Source organism: Dermacentor albipictus, chromosome 2, assembly GCF_038994185.2.
Source record: "Dermacentor albipictus isolate Rhodes 1998 colony chromosome 2, USDA_Dalb.pri_finalv2, whole genome shotgun sequence".
NCBI classification, from domain to species: domain Eukaryota; kingdom Metazoa; phylum Arthropoda; class Arachnida; order Ixodida; family Ixodidae; genus Dermacentor; species Dermacentor albipictus.
Window position 1 is genome coordinate 170,825,623 of NC_091822.1, and position 16,195 is coordinate 170,841,817.

Sequence of the window (16,195 nt, forward strand, 5' to 3'; positions counted from 1 at the left end):
GGTTTCATCATACGCGAGGCTGAGGTGTTTAATCAATAATGTATGTCGATTAGCAGGGACACATTACATGGATGTACACAGACATGTCTGGAGGGTCAAAGCCACAGGGCTGCTTGGCCTCAATAGTGGCTCTTAAAGAGGGTTGTAAACATCCAGCCTACGCGCTTTTTGTATTCAAGCCACGTTAGGTACTAATTATTCTGTACGTTTACCTACCAGAGACACCGCTAGCTAAGCGAAAACGTTTACGAGCACCACGGAGCAGACGACGCAGACGGATACAGCACATTACACTCAGTATCCGCGCTGCCAGACGACACTATTATAGCGACGCCTGCGTGCTTAACACGCGGCTGACGTGTTATGAGGCGTGACGTTGGTGGAGGCACTCTAATAGAGCGTCATTTAGCTCATGCACAATATGAACGCCTGATGATGTAGTTGGACGTTGCGACACATTTCTGGCACCATCTGTGAAACAACTGAGCAACGTTTCTCGTGCCGCCGACCACCTCGAGCGCAGTATTTGTTCCTTTTGCGGTGGGCGCCAAGTCTTCCAACGGCTTCATTTCACGCAGGGGCTTGCCGTGCTAAATGAAATCCCGCTTTATCGTCAACGTGCCCCCTGGACTCAATATCACCCAGCGTGGCTGTTTAGCCGCTTTGGTGTTGCAATGCCAAGCACGAAGGTTCGTGGGACCAAATCCCGGCCATGGAGGCGGCATTTCGATTGGGGGGGAAATACAAAACACCCGTGTACTTTTGTTTAGGTGCACGTTAAAGAACCCCAAGTGGTAAAAATTAATGCGGAGTCTCCCACCACGGTGTGCCTCATAACCAGGTCGTGACATCGGCTAGTAAAATCCTATAATTAAGTTACATTAAACTTAATATCCAGCAGTGTCGTCGTGCGCATAATCCCGTATGAAAAACAGCATGTTCTTATGCTATATGAGATTACTGCACAAATGTGAATTTATGGTAGGATACGAGTTCTTTATTAAATAAAACATCTGTAGTCTTGCACCAAGACTTCCTGCGTGTGCGCGTGTGTGTTTGTGTGTGTGATTATCTCCCATAAGAACGCTTCCTTTTCTGTGTATTCTCCCCCCATCTCGGGGGTCAACATCTCTTTTTTTTTCAGTTTTTTTGTTTCTCTCTATATATGTCCGACCAGCTGCGCTTTAGCGTCATTTTCAACTATATACTGCGAAGAGTGTAACTCGAGCGAAGTAAACTCCGGGACCATTAAGTAAGCAAATCACGGGAGGCGATGATGTCATTAGGCGTCCGTTATCGAGCGAGAACGGGGCACTCTAAGCAACGATACACATGTACAACATTATCATCGTACACTCTAAAAATTTTAACACCCTTAAGGGTGTAAATGACTTGTCCCACGGGTGACACCCTTTTTGGGTGTATTGCTACACCTCAAGCAAAGGGTGCAAATTAACACCCTACAAGAGAAGGGGTGTTAATATGACGTCACCTCGCCTATGGGTGTAAAGCTAACAACACCCTTTCTATATGGGGTGTAACAGAGACACCACCCTTAAAATATGGGTGTAGCATGGACAACACGCTTCCAAAAGGGTGTTATCACTGCAAGTATTTTAGCGTTCACTACAGCCATGTAGTTAATGGGCAGACTAGCTGTTGTGAATGCTGCCTAGCCTTAGCTATGGTACTACCTTGTTCAGTATGAGCCAGAATCTGTGAGGCGTCGTCATATTGCGCTTCTGGTCCGTCATGTGGTGGCATAACGTGCGACCCTTTCAGGCAAACAATTGAAGGTTTCACCATTGCAGCAAGGCACGCAGGCCATGCTTTTCGTAATCTTCTTCTGCAGTGATAGTACACTGCCGGTCGGATGCAGAGCGCAATAACAATGCGCGCTGCACTAAGGACACGATCTCCCACACCTTGGTGCACCAGTACTTATAACCCCGTGGAAACAGCACACAGCCAAAAGCATAGTTACATGCATTTCAGAAATAATTAAAAACCTCCACTTTTCTTGGTCAAACATTTTCGCAACACCAGCTCGACCAGGAGGGAAAGACACCACAGCTCGTTGTTGTAGCTCATATTGAATGCAATAGAGCACAAGCAATGCATGGATTGGCGACGGTAACAAGTACAGTACTACAGAAGCATATGTTTGCCTGTCAAACAGTTTTTTGCCGTTTTAAGCACACATTTTACACCTCTATTCATCAAAGTTGTCATTTATCGCCAAGGGATGCTTCTACTACTACTTTGACACATGACTTAAAGGTAGCACTCAAAGCCAAAGAACAAAGTGCTTCCACGTCGAATCATGTTTCAGCATTTACGAACAAAACAGCATGTGTAGCTGTCCTTGCTGTTCAATATATAAGAATGCACTATTTCCTGAAATATATGTATGCTCCATTTACTGAAAGATACCTGCTTATACCCAATAACTTAGTTTATTTTTCACCATGTGCTTGCATTGAATATTGCAAAGGCATTGTAAGTTAAGCTACCAGAACAACAATCAGCTAGTCTAAGGTTACCTAATTGAACAACATCATTGTAAAATTTGTGACGAAATGTCAGAAGTATTTATTTCATTCAAGAGAAATGGTTACATAATAATGTTTGCACATTTTAAAAGTAAAACGGAAGATGAGCAAAACCATACCAATACAAAGACATAAGCACCGAATAATGGCACAGGCTTGCTCAATTAAATTTGAAGCAGAACAGTTTTTTTAAATAACCTCACTACTAAATATCACGTTTTCATTCGAAAAGCACTGCATCTTATTATAAAGCACAAAAATAACCGGTCACATAAGTAAGAACAAGTCTGAGTGTGTCTTTAACACAAGGATAAAAAGTTGGGCGAGTTGGTACAGTAACATGATCTTGGATTGTAGCGCGAAGTGGACACAGACTCAGACACAGACTAGAAGCAGACAGGATGAGCGCTAACTCTCAACTAAATTTTTGCAAGCTAGTCTCTTATCAAGTATACCTGTAGGCATTGCGACCATTGTGCTCCCAAGATGCATGAGGCATTAGTCATTGCAGAGTTGTAAGGACATGACAATCCTAGGATGATTATGTTCTTGAGGCTTTTTTTCCCCACTTTCCATCTTTTGAAACGTGTATACTGTAGTCATGAATACAAAAATGCTACAACTGGCGTGTGATAAGTTTTGCATCTTATTTCCTAGCAGCTCATTGAAACAAGCCACGATGACAAATTTAAATGCTGTTACCTCATCAGACATTCAAATTTCTTAAACACAAACAAAACCAGATAGGCATTAGAGTGAGCATCACTTAAATACATTACACTGGTTTAAAGTTATTGCGCCACTTTGTGCCAGGTAAAAACGTTAGAAACATCAAAAATGTTAAGATTCTACGGCCAACCGTGAAAACTAAATAAAAAAATCATTAAGCTTTCTTAAACGGGTACAGGAGCTTTACAACTAGCCGTCTTGGTGATGGACACGCAGATAGATGGGCAGCCATTCCACTGAAACGAGAATGTTGAGGGCTTCGCATGGAAGTCTGTGAGACACTGCAGAGTAGTTCTTGGTCCACATGAAGGAGGTTGCTTGCATACACGTCTGGGCCACCATACTGAATGCATGGTGTTACCGGAACTTTTTCCCCCTGCATTGTGGTAAAAAAGCATGGTTAAGTTTATACGACATTTAATATGCAAAAAAAGAGGTGAGACATGCAGACAGGACACGAGAGTAGAGAAGTGAACACGAACGCGAAAAACATGAAAAATTTCATTAAATCGTTTTATTAGATAAAATTTTTATACTATGTGTCATTCATTATGAGGGTTCATAACCGCAACACATTTAATATATAAGCAGGTAGAATTATCAGCTTGGTCAGTTTGTACAAGCTCGTTTGAGGCAAGAAATCGAGTTTCACAAACACAACCTCAACATTCTTGATTGAAAAAGGAACACTTCACATGACATGCAGTCCTGTGAGTGGAAATTGCACAGTTCAAGAAAAACAAATTAAAACTCACAGACCGATCCTGAAAAAGGAATAAGCACCTGCTACTGCAAAAAGCGAATTAATTGATAGGTTTTAGTAGCACAAGGGCATCTTTGGCCAATTAGCGCCAAGCCTATACTGCAAAAAATAAACTTAGTGCATCTTTACAAAGCAAATATATAAAGATGACTAATGCCTCTCTGCACTACAGTTGCTTTGCTCTAGCGTGAAGTCATTTTAATGCATGCACACGTACACCCGTGAGCAAAAGTATACGGACCACGGGAGCGCGTGCCAAACTGCATCGACGCGCCGTCTACCGACGGGGTGCCTGCTGTCGAGAGGGCCGCTAGATCAGTGGTGCGCATGCGCGTCCTATCATATCTGCTGGCCTGACATGTAGCCTTGCCTGACGTGGCTACGGCGCTCGTAGACTAAACGTCCACTGGGCGTCGTTTTCTCTGCTCCGTCGCGTCTGGGCCATTGTATTACGCAGCGGCTGGGCTAGCACGCGCGTCCGCCGCGCTTCGTTTTCATTCTTTTTTCGGGGGATTATCGCGCGCCGCACTGCCTTCCCTAACGCCTTTAGATGACTCGCGCAAAATGCCTTTCTGCGGTGTTGAATTATCTCGAACTGTTCCAATGTTTGCTGTCGGGGTCTCCTCACGGCATCGCGTTACCAGTGGATACCACGGGACCTCCGAGGCGTCATCACCGCCTATAGAAAATTAACAGCATAGTGAACTCATGCATACAGTAGTGAAAATTATAATCTCCGAAAATAACAACAGCACGTTGGCTTGTTCTAAGTGCCCTCAAGACCGGAGTCTGTCGGTGGTAACCCCGACCAGTGATTCAGTTCGGTCACCCCGACCCGATTCGCAAGAGGGCAACTGTAATTGGAACTTCACGGGTGCGTGCACCACACAGCTGCACCTGATTTTATATTCTCGCGAATGTGTCAGCGTTGCCGCAGCTGCCTGTAGTGGCACCCTCGCGTGCATTTCTTGTTCAAGCCTTGTTGAAGGGTTTGAAGAAATAAAAGCTGTACGGTGCCGCTAATTTCTCCTTTTAGCACCCTGCTGCTTGCGGAGCATAGTAGCGTCAGCAACTCAGTTTTACTTCTTAACGCGACGGCGGACACCGATTGCAAAACCTTGCTTCTACCTGCGGCAGCAAACATTGGAACTGTTCGAGATAATACAACGCCACAGAAAGCCATTTTGCGCTAGTCATCTAAAGACGTCAGAGAAGGCAGTCGGCGCGCGACAATCCTCCGAAAAAAGAATGAAAACGAAGCGCGGCAGACGCGCGTGCCAGCCCAGCCGCTGCGTAATACAATGGCCCACACGCGACGGAGCAGAGAAAACGACGCCCAGTGGACGTTTAGTCTACGAGCGCCGCAGCCACGTCAGGCAAGGCTACATGTCAGGCCCGTAGATATGATGGGACGCGCATGCGCACCGCTGCTCTAGCGGCCCTCTCGACAGCAGGCACCGCGTCGGTAGACGGCGCGTCGATGCAGTTTGGCACGCGCTCCCGTGGTCCGTATACTTTTGCTCATGGGTGTACATACACATGCTACACCCAAGTGTAACAGCTGCAGAATTAAAATTGGGCATCAACAAAGTCGCAACATTTAAGCTGTACTAGTGACTGGAGGTAGTACTAATATCGCCAAAGACGAGTTGCACTCTTTCTGCCCGATGTTATGCTGCTCGTATTGTCAAAGATGAGTTACAGTCGGCATTGAGGGAAAGCTGCCCTCAAGAGCAGCTCTTATTTTTGTGTTATTTCTAACCAGAGACCAATGAAGTAATATATTTTTAGAATGAGAATGACGGCGAAAAATTGAGTACGTAAAAAATTTGGTGCATTTTTCCGGAATTAACTTGGGGGTTAACGGCTAAAGCGGCAATCCAGACACTAGAACAAGTTTTGACATGTTTGTTACCAGTGAATGCTAGAAAATATGTTGGCATTCTGTAGTTTTGTCCAACAATGCAAAAGGGATTCTTAATAACTGATGAAATAAATGGAAAAGTATCATGAAGTATATTTCGTGAATGTAACGCAGAATCACTCAACTTCTGTTACTATATAATCTCCACTAGATTAACCTGCACTTTCTGAACTAGTTCAGGAGGTGCTGAATTTCACTCCTCATTCCACCAGTTCAACGTGGCAGCACCTGCACGTTGTGATTCGTTTTACTTAGTGCAGGCTTTGTACAGGGCGAGTTCACAGCATTCCCTGCACTTGGCCGAAAGGTAGTGCATGTTTACGCAGCAGGTGTGGTGCCGCTTCTGCACGAGTGAGGCGCAGAAATCAGAGTTTCATACAATAATTACTAGAGGAAACTCTGACGTTAGTGTCCACAGGAGATCAAACAAGAACGGCTGTAGCAGCATGGAAATTATGGGAAGTACATGGATTTGCCTAAACTTCATCTGTTTGGCTTCAAACGGCTTTGTGACTTTGTAAACTAGTCATTCTCAACAACATACTGTGTAATAAATAAATAAACATGAAAATCGTCCGACGACAGGATTCAGACACAGGAACTCTAGAACAGAAGTCTGATATTGAAACCATTAAGCCACGGAGGCGTGTAACGACAAGCGAGTGCAACGCCCTGATGAATTTATCGCGGGCATACCAGTGCCTTGAGACGCTTGGCGCCCTTCGATTTGGCTACCTGGACAAGCTCAATCGTTGCAATTAATAGCAATTGTGCGTGTTGACGCCGTCTTCTGCACTTCGAAGAGTATAGACTGCGCTGAAATTTACGACAATGAGATTTATATAGCGTATAATATACGAAGCCACAAGAACGTCTGAATACACAAGCACGATTATCCGACAAATCCATGTGCTTCCCATCATTCCCATGGTGGTACGACTGCAGCGCCAGAGTTCCCTCTAGTAATTACTGTAAGAAACTCTATGGCAGAAATAACCGAAGTGCCTCGCATTTTGTTCTGGAGTAATAAACTAAGTTTTGCTGGTCCCATAAATCTTACTGGTCATTAATTCCAAGTTTTAGTGCAGTCACATGTCTAGTAACCAATTGTGGTATTTTGCATAAACATTGCAAAGCCAACTGTGGTGAATGTTCACCCTGGTAAATTGTTTATGATGGAGTAGCATAGACTACTGAAGCAATCTCTGGAAGGCAAGTCAAGTAATTTTCTTATTAGCAGCCTCTAAACAGCATTCGAGCTTATGACACATGCACCTCAGATATGCAAATATTTCCTTGACTCAGCAAGAAGCGATGCTTCATGTTCCACGAGGCTACCTCTATCAAAGCAGTATTGGTGCTCTCTAAAAACATTGCCAATGCATATTATCCAAATATTTTTCAGGGGCAACAGTTATGCCTGAAATCATGCTAGATTAGTTTTTTTAAACACATGCTCAGACCATGTTAGAAGTGCTTCTTAAAATCCTCCTATTTATTAGACTAGTCATATATCTGTACACAAAGGCTACTAATTAGGTCCCATGCTATATCATCTTAACAAAAACTTCACTTAGTAATACACATGCTATGATAAGATTTGAGACCACATTGAGATACTGAACAAGGTGAATTCATTATTTTTAAAATGAAGCTCCTGTTCTTCCAAAGGAGAAGAAAGGATACTGAGGGTCAAAATTTTTCTGAATCACAGCTGGAAGATGCCAGGGAAGGCACGTGGAAACTTATTTGTAATTTTCTATTTAAATGTAGAAATGATAAAGGGAAATGAAAATGGTAAAAAAAAAACAACCAGGCATGGGGGGAGAACGAACCTACAGCCTTTGCATTAGGCATGCGATGCACTAACCACTGTGCCACCGAGGCAGCATTCAACCGTCCACAATGGCCCCTAAGATTGTCGACGCTCGAATACGGCAGTAGTACCACAGTGGTTAGTATATCACATGTGTAATGTGAAGGTTATGGGTCCGTTCTCCACCCACAGGTGGATATCTTTTAATCCACTTTCACTTACCCAGAATTTATCATTTCTATACTTCATATAAAAAAACTTAACACATGTTCCTGTATGCTTTCCTTGGCCTCATTATCTGCTGGCTTCTTCCAGTTCTGTTACTTCCAACACTTATACATATTCTAATCTGGTAAGTAAACAGTTCTGCATGATGCTGGAATACAATATAAACATTATTGCATGGCAGTGTTATGTAGAATGCCTTACACTGCCCAGGCAAGGTGTATTTATGTCAATCTGAAAAAAAAAACCATTTCCACTCTAGGCAGAAATGCTGTGTACTGCTGTGTGCAACAGGGTTTAACGAAAACAACTTGTTCAGAAATAAAGCCACCAAACAACGAGGAAACATGAAAACTAGATGAAAATTTGTGCAGTTGCATGTTAAAAATTTAGCACAGCAACAGATAAAGACATAATGAAGGAAGCGCGAGGATGGTTTATTTTGGACACACGAGGCAATATACTTGAAAGATGCATATGAGCTTACACGTGGAGAAATATTGTTTATGTAGTAGCTAAACTACGAACAGGCCTAGAACACACTGATACAAGGTGTCGAGCATGTCAATCTTATCATGCCCTTAAGTCAAAGAAACATGGCTGTTTCTCATGATTCGCTACACATGGCTGGCTTACACAACTTAGCCACTTCTATATATGCCTTGTAATTACCAGGTGGTCTGTATAACACATGCAAGCTTTAAATATGTACAACTGCAACGTAGCTGGACAGCACCAAGGTAATGTCGTTTGCCATCGTTTTGAGGAAGTGAAACCAATTCTTGCATTTTTCGTAATTAGGTAATTAGTTAACGATTACTTAACTGCTCAAATATTATATTCAAAGCAAAAGTGTCAGTGCGAAAATTGCAGAGCACCCTGAAAAATTCCCAATCCAGCTTTCTACTGCTCAATAGGTGCAACAAATGTTTCTTTCAAGCTTGAAAGAAGCCAGTGAACACATGCAAGTGCCGTGCAACTAGCCGCTCGTGCACCTGAACACCATTTGGCTCCTCCTTTCATGCTTGAAAAAAAACTTTTTGAAAAGAATATTTTAGAAATTGATAATTATTGACTATGTTTTAGGCAAAATGCATGAAATAGTGTGACTGCCACCTCCATTTTCGGCGACATGAATTGACTCCATTTTCATGTCCAAATCCAGCTATACATGGTGCGTGTTTTGAGCTGTTTCTGTAATTTAGGCTGGTTTTGACTAATTGAAGCTTCGCACTTTAATAATGGAGTCAGGTTAAAAAGAAATTGGTACATAAACAGTCGCTGTCAGTACTCCATACTCCTTTAACTTAGTGCAAAGTGCTTGTGAGCCAAGAAGTTGGTAGTTCTAAGCAGTATTTCTCATTTTGACCTAGTGTTATAGCCCACTTACTATGATGCCATGCTGCTCAGTCATGCTGGTCCCAGCTTCAATCTAGGCCATGACAGCTGCCCTCCAATGAGGGTAAAATGCAATAACGCTTATGCACTTATATTCAGGTGTACATTAAAGAAGGCCAGGTTCCCAAAACTTCAGGCTGTGACTTTGGTATGTAAAAGCCCATAATTTAATTTTAATATCTAAAGGTGCTTTATTAGGAGCAGGGGCATCATTTTGAGCTTTTACTGCACTGCCATGGCACCAAGAAGCTCTAAGTAAATAAAACAATTTCATAGACAATGTACATATCTTGCAAACATTTACAAACACTTCTCTGCATGCACCTCTGTTGCTGTTATATTTAGATCCGTATGCCAAGGCGGGTTATGATGTTAGAACTTGTTTCAAACTTGTTTTTTTACCGCTTTAAAGTTGTTGGTTACCTTGCATCTCATTGTGTGTCGAACGCACATTTCAATGCATCAATTTCTTCAGAAAGTGAACTCCTCTTTATTTATTTGTGCATGCAAAAAGGGTTCAGAAGAACTGCCTTCTGAAGGTCTGTATAAGAACAAAAAACAATTCTATGTAGGCTGCACAAAGAGAAAGGATTGGTTTGTAAATATGTTATTTAGTTCTTAAAAAAAGAGGCAGCTGTCAGTATTCTGTTCCAAAGTAAAAATTGGCCCTACCTGGCTCTGCTTCAGTTTCCGATGTTGATGGTCCATTCGGGGGCACTCAACTGATAGGCTGCACTTTGGCGATGTCGGGTGTGCTGTCACCAGGCCCAAGGTCGATCGACAGCCTCACCAAAAGTCGAGTCCAAACGCTATAAAAGAAATATCTCATCATTTTGCTATCAGTTTTGTCATCTTGCGTGTTTCACACACGGCCGTCAGTGGAATATTTCGTCACTTGGATACTGAAAGAAATTCAAGCATTTTCTGGCAGCCAAGCTGATGATGATGATGTGTGGTGTTTTATGGCGCAAGGGCCACGTTTGGCCAAAGAGGGCCATGACAAGTGGTAATGTTGACGATGTATTATGGAAGATGTAACTTGGCTGTAAACTGGCCTAAAAATTGTCGCTGTAAAGTGCGTAAAATCTACGTGCTATAAAATTATGGCGATGACTAATGACAAATAGTATGAACATTAAAATCCATCGTGGAAGAATGATGCAAAATAGAAAATATATAGGATGGTAAAATTACTTGGAGCACTGCTGCCTCGCCAGAGCCCTTGAAACACAAGGGCCTAGAGGCATGTGCTATACGAAAGAGCTATCACAGCAGCATCCTCTGAAGAGAGGACGGCAGCCAAGCTGAATACACAGTAAATGGAGAACATTAAAGAGCAAATGCAGTTGTCACATTAGATTGCTCAAGTACAGCAGAAATGGAAAATAAATCAGTGATACTCTGTTGGCTTTGAATGCAAGAAACGTAAAAACAGGAACTTGCAGCCACGCCACATTGAATTTCCCGCGTTTGCTACACCTCACACGTTTGGCATCGTCCGGTACTCGGGGATAGTAACCGCTTAAAATCAAGATGAACGAGCGTCGGCAAAAAAAAAAACAGGATACTTAACCAGGCAATATTGGCGCATAAAACAACTCACGTAGCGAAGCTACTGTCAATTACCCGATGACGCATCTGCGGGCGAATTCAAAAAAGGAAAGAGTTTCACTTGTTTCACGCCTACTAAGCTAAGACAGAATTCCAGTTTCTTACTAAACTATACTGGATATTTACGCTCCGAATAAAACGCTGGAAATTTTGTTACGTCACATTGCATACGTATGAAAGTGAGGAAATTGCTTTTGTTGTATTCTGCCCAGACGGCATGCAGCAGCTACCTCTCATGCAACAAAAGCATGAAAGTGGTACTCGTGACACCGAAAACAAGCATATACAGCGCCAACGTTACGCCCCTTGAAGTTGGAACTAAGCACGATCAAGCCAGTTAGTTTTCTAGCTTTCATAACGCCATGAACACGACCAAACATCGAGTGAAACAACTCTCTGCTCTCGAAAATTATTACCGCTTCCATTTATATACTTATCGCTGCCAGAAGCAAAAGTCAATGGGCTAGCTGTCCACAAGCCGCAGATTAGACTGACAGCAACATATTACGGTAACGTAAAACAATTTCCACGCTAACTTAGCAGCCGCGGTGTGCTCTAAATGCCAAAGTTCTCGTTTGCCGCTCGAAATTCACACCATGATGACGGGCACTGCATCTTTCACATGAAATATTGCACGCTTTGCGCCGGAGCTCAATAGGAGGGCGAAACGCATTTGCACGTACCTGAAATCCGCATGCCGGAAACCCGTTGACGCTTCCGAGAACAGGGCGCACAGCCATACACCCGTACGGCGGCTTGACTTGGACGTGAGGCACTTCTACCAAACATTTCACATGCGACATGCTTCACACCGATTGCGCGAACACCAAAAAATGACGCAGGCCGCATTGCGACGCCGAGCAGACGTGCATCCACCGATGAGCTGCGTGCGCGGATTGTAGAGAACAAAGCCATACAAAACGTTAGGCGCGAGAAGATGGCGGCTCTCGTTGCGAAGACGAAGCGAACGAAGCAATGACGCGCGAATGAATGTTGCCAACTGTTGGTTCCGCGTTATGCCGGCGGTGGTGGCTTTAGTGGCGTGTGTTGCGGCTGTCTAATTTTTTATTTCTTTTTCCCAAACAGTATAATTAAGATCAGTTATTTGTTTGAATTTTTAACTGTGTCATTTGGCATTATCTTTGTCTTTTTATGCTATTAAGCGGCCAATTAGGGCCTCCCAGGTTCGCGCGCGCCAGCTGCGCGCGCAAATCTCAGAGGCCATAAGACAACTCGTTAGGAGATGCCGTTCTTGTCGTTAACGTTTCATCATTGTTTCTTCAACTGAGATAGGTAGTGTCCCTTTTCCCGGGGTTGGGAGGGGGGCGATCAAGACGGCATCGCTCCGCGGGGCGCCGAGGAGTGGGTTGGTGTTGGTGCTTATCGCGAAATTCGCGAACCCTGCGATTTTTTTTTATAACGTAAGCATTTCTATACTTCTCCAACAAGAAAAAACATCCGTCCGTCAGTCCGTACCGCACGATATCTTTCAATATAGAACCCGCAACAGCGAGTGAATTCACCTTCGTGCTAGCTCTCGCTTCAACGCGACCGAAGCGGCGAGAACACTGCGCTCACGAAGCTCTCAGCTCATGCCGCACTATGCGCTTTTCGCAGAACACTTTCAAGATAGGTGTACGCGCGTCTGTTTTCAAAGCGAAGTAAACGGTGCGAACACAGCGCGGGAAGGTTTCAGCAGTGGGCACACTCTGTCCACAATGCAGTTCGCTTTCAAGATACGGTTCGCGCGGCCGTGCCACAAGCAGCCGCCGCCGGAGAACGGTTGATAATGGTTCGACGCGGATGAGGAGGGCTAAAGAGCGATAACGGCTCAAAACGAACGGAACGTCACCAGCGCGCCCGGCCCCGCCACCTGCAGTACTTTGCTTGCGCCGCCGACCAGAGCAGCTCGTGTCGCCGCAGCGCTGTCGCTTATACTTGTCGGCTCAAGTCTCATAACATTGATAACGACATGGACTGCGTGTAGATGAGGAAGAGTCACAATGCTTACGCACACTTAGACAAATCCGAGAGGAGTTCCGGTGTGATTTTTTTTTTACCGGAAATGTACAGTCAGCGGTGGGACCCAGAGTTGACAATGCCTGTAAGAGGGGTGCCAAGCTTTTTTTTTTTGTGAGAGTCTTGCCCAGCTCCCAAAGATCTGCTCAAGCTAAGACTTGCTGATGGCTGTATGGGTTTTTTTTTATTGTCGCATGCCCTCGAACCGCCACAGATCCTACAGTGTAATGGCATTAGAGCAGTATTCACGTGCAAAGGGAAATGCAGCCGGTAATTGGGCTGCCTAAGGTTTGCGGCCCGGCGGCAGCTGCCCTCCCGTCCCCCGTTTCCGTTGACAAGTTACAGGGAGGGGTCTAGAGCAATATTACACCCTCTCCCTACAGTGGCGTAACCAGAAAATTTTTTCGTGTGAGGGGGGGGGGGGTGGGGGGGTCCCAATTGGCCGTGGAGGGGGAAGGAGCGGGGCCATTGCCATAGCAGCAAAAATTTTACTGTTAGTGAGCGTTACAAGTGCCCGGCGTGCCCCACTTGGCTACGCCGCTACTAGCCCCCCCCCCCCCGCGCAATCGACGCAAATCGAGCTATCAGAACGTGCATGACACGCATGCATGACATAACATGAATGACATGCCGCGAAGCTAGCATGGATGTCGTCACGTCATCATCATCATCAGCTTATTCTGACGTCCATCGCAGGACGAAATCTTCTCCAGCGATCTCCAATACCCCTGTCTTGTGCTAACTGGTTCCACGTGTCTTCAAGTTTCCCAATTCCATCACGTCCACATTATTCTCTGCCGTCCTCGACTGTGCTTCCCTTCCCTTAGCACCCATTCTGCAACTACAATAGACCAGCAGTTCTCTCCCTTACGCATTGCAATGTCTGCCCAGCACGACTTCTTCCTCATAATGTCAACCAGAATATCAGCTATCCCCGTTCGCTCTCTAATCCACATCGCTGTCTTCCAGTCTATTATCATCATGCCTAATAATTTTCATTGCATCGCTCGTTGCGCGGTCCTCAACGTCTTCCAAAGCTTCTTTGGTAACTTCCAAGTTTCGGCCCCATACGTTACTAACGGTAGAAAGCAATGGTTAGCAGTAAGCTCCCTGGTCATGATTTAGTAATGCCTGCCGTAAGCTCTCCAGCTAATATTTTATTTTTGTTAATTTCCTTGATCAGAGGCCCCTGCGAGTAATTAACCTCAATAAACGTATTTCTGCGCAGGTCCTAGAGGTTGACTGCCGACCATGACATTCGTTCTCTTGCCAGGCTGCGGAACATTACTTTTCTCTTCTGCATACTAACTCTCAATCAGACTTACTTTCTCGGCAAGTTCCTCAAACGTTTGTTGCAAATAGTCTGCAGCGTTGCTGAGTATGCCAATGTCATCTACAAACCGTAAGTTGGTGAGCTATTTACCGTTAGCCCTCACTCCTAACCATTCCCAGTCTAACTGGTTGCACACCTTTAAGCATTGAGTGATAGCATTGTAAATATTTTGCTATTGATCATATGAAGCCTTTTGCAGATATCTGGCTATGCAAAGTCTGCGCGTTAGTGTCATCCGTTCGATATCAACATTCGTGGGAAACTTCGTTTTTGACCACTGTTCGGAGCCAGTGCGCTGCTGCCTAGGTGCCCCGATCTAATCATTCCAGCTACCTGATTCAAGCGCTGGTAGCGCGCGTTTCATGTACAGCCAATATCAACGCCTTAACTGGCAATGTTCATTTATCATATACTGTAAGCTTGTTCACTTACTCCCTTATAATTAGGGTGTAAATTAGAAAGACTGGGGGTGTTCCAAGGGTGTTTTCTTGTTGAACGCCCTTTTGCGCTGAAAAAGGGTGTTTCAAGGGTGTTTACAAGGGGTGAAAAGACGAATACACCCGCATTACACCCATAAGGGTGTGAAAATTTTAAGAGTGTAGCCAAAAAAGCGACACGTAGCGAATGCGTTTGCCCGAGGCTTACGAGAGGTCAAACTACTAACAAGCGAAATCGGTGTCGAGAGTTAGTAAAGATAAAATAGAGATATATAGAGAGAGTGCGTACAGTGGAAGAGCACGCGATGAAATGTTGCGCAGAACGCTGTGCGAACTATTAGCGTTCGCGTTAGGCCTAACTGTTCGCCGCTACGGGCACAGAAAAGCGGCAATGATGATGATAGGCATTCCCTTCGCGGTACCGACGTTTGGCCACAATGCAGGGCGCCCTTTGTGTCCACGGGGTTCCCATTTCTCGGCGGCGTTCCCGAGCTACGATTCGTGGGTTTGCCGCGTTCGTCGTTATCGCTGCGCGCGCGCAAGTGACGCCCTTCAAAATGTCGTTATACGCAAAACGAGGCTCGTGGGACTTCTCGCCTGTAATCCTCCGAATAGGCTTAGCTGCTGTCGCCGTAGGCGTTCCTCCAATCTGCATTTATTCTTTCGGTTTTCAGCGCAGACGGCAGTCGTCTGCGCTGTATCTGTTATGTTCTCGCACCATGGGACCATGCTTTACGAGATGAAAAATAAGAACTTGAAGAGAGGGAAGCTTTATTCTTCAGTGCCAGTCGAGTTTGTCGACTTTTGTGAGGCCTATACGCTCCCAGAAGCTTTTCCCGGTTCTTCTGTGAGCAGACGACCGCCGTTTCCCGGTGCTCTTATCAAGTAGGATCTATGTACTATACGCCGTCACCACGGCCAAGACATCAATGCTTTCCTGTTAAGGCCAGGATAAGAACAGCCATAGCAGGGGAGTTAGCGCATATAGAGATCCACGAGAGAGCATGTTCGTTGAAGAACTTTGGTGCTTCCAGAGGCGCGTTCGCTCGGTGTAATCTTCATGGCCTGGTGGACGTAATCGTATGCTTGGGTGCAGAAATTTTTCGCGCATAAAGACGGCCTATGCACGGTTGCTGTGGATCCTTTCTTTTACCGTACCTTTTATAGGAAGTTTCAAAAAGTATGGTTTTTATTTTGTCATCACGGTCATCTATCTCAGCTCAGAGACTTAAGAGGCAGCTTTAGCTCGGGCCCAACTCCAATGCCGCCTGTTTATATGCATGTAAAGCGCAGAAACAGTTTTATGAGATAACCACTGGGCCGATGTTAATGATATTTGTTGCATTTGAGAGAGAAAGTTACATTCTAGTGACTGCTTCAAGTGGAAA

The 16,195-nt window shown here is 44.7% G+C and overlaps 1 protein-coding gene and 1 long non-coding RNA gene across 4 annotated transcripts in view; one reads left to right on the top strand and one right to left on the bottom strand.

Annotated features, from left to right (window-relative positions):
* LOC135900911 (uncharacterized) overlaps window positions 1–16,195 on the top strand; it is a 155,312-nt gene that overhangs the window by 47,871 nt on the left and 91,246 nt on the right. The window lies entirely within an intron of this gene.
* On the bottom strand, window positions 1,954–12,851 carry LOC135900910 (uncharacterized). 2 transcript variants are annotated; one of them, XR_010563973.2, is made up of 4 exons: window positions 12,542–12,851; window positions 11,702–11,901; window positions 10,080–10,216; window positions 1,954–3,657 (listed from the first exon to the last, which is right to left on the bottom strand). It is a non-coding gene; the product is annotated as an uncharacterized lncRNA (long non-coding RNA). The 2 variants fall into 2 exon arrangements; XR_011511883.1 differs by lacking the exon at window positions 12,542–12,851 and having other exon boundaries at window positions 11,702–12,206.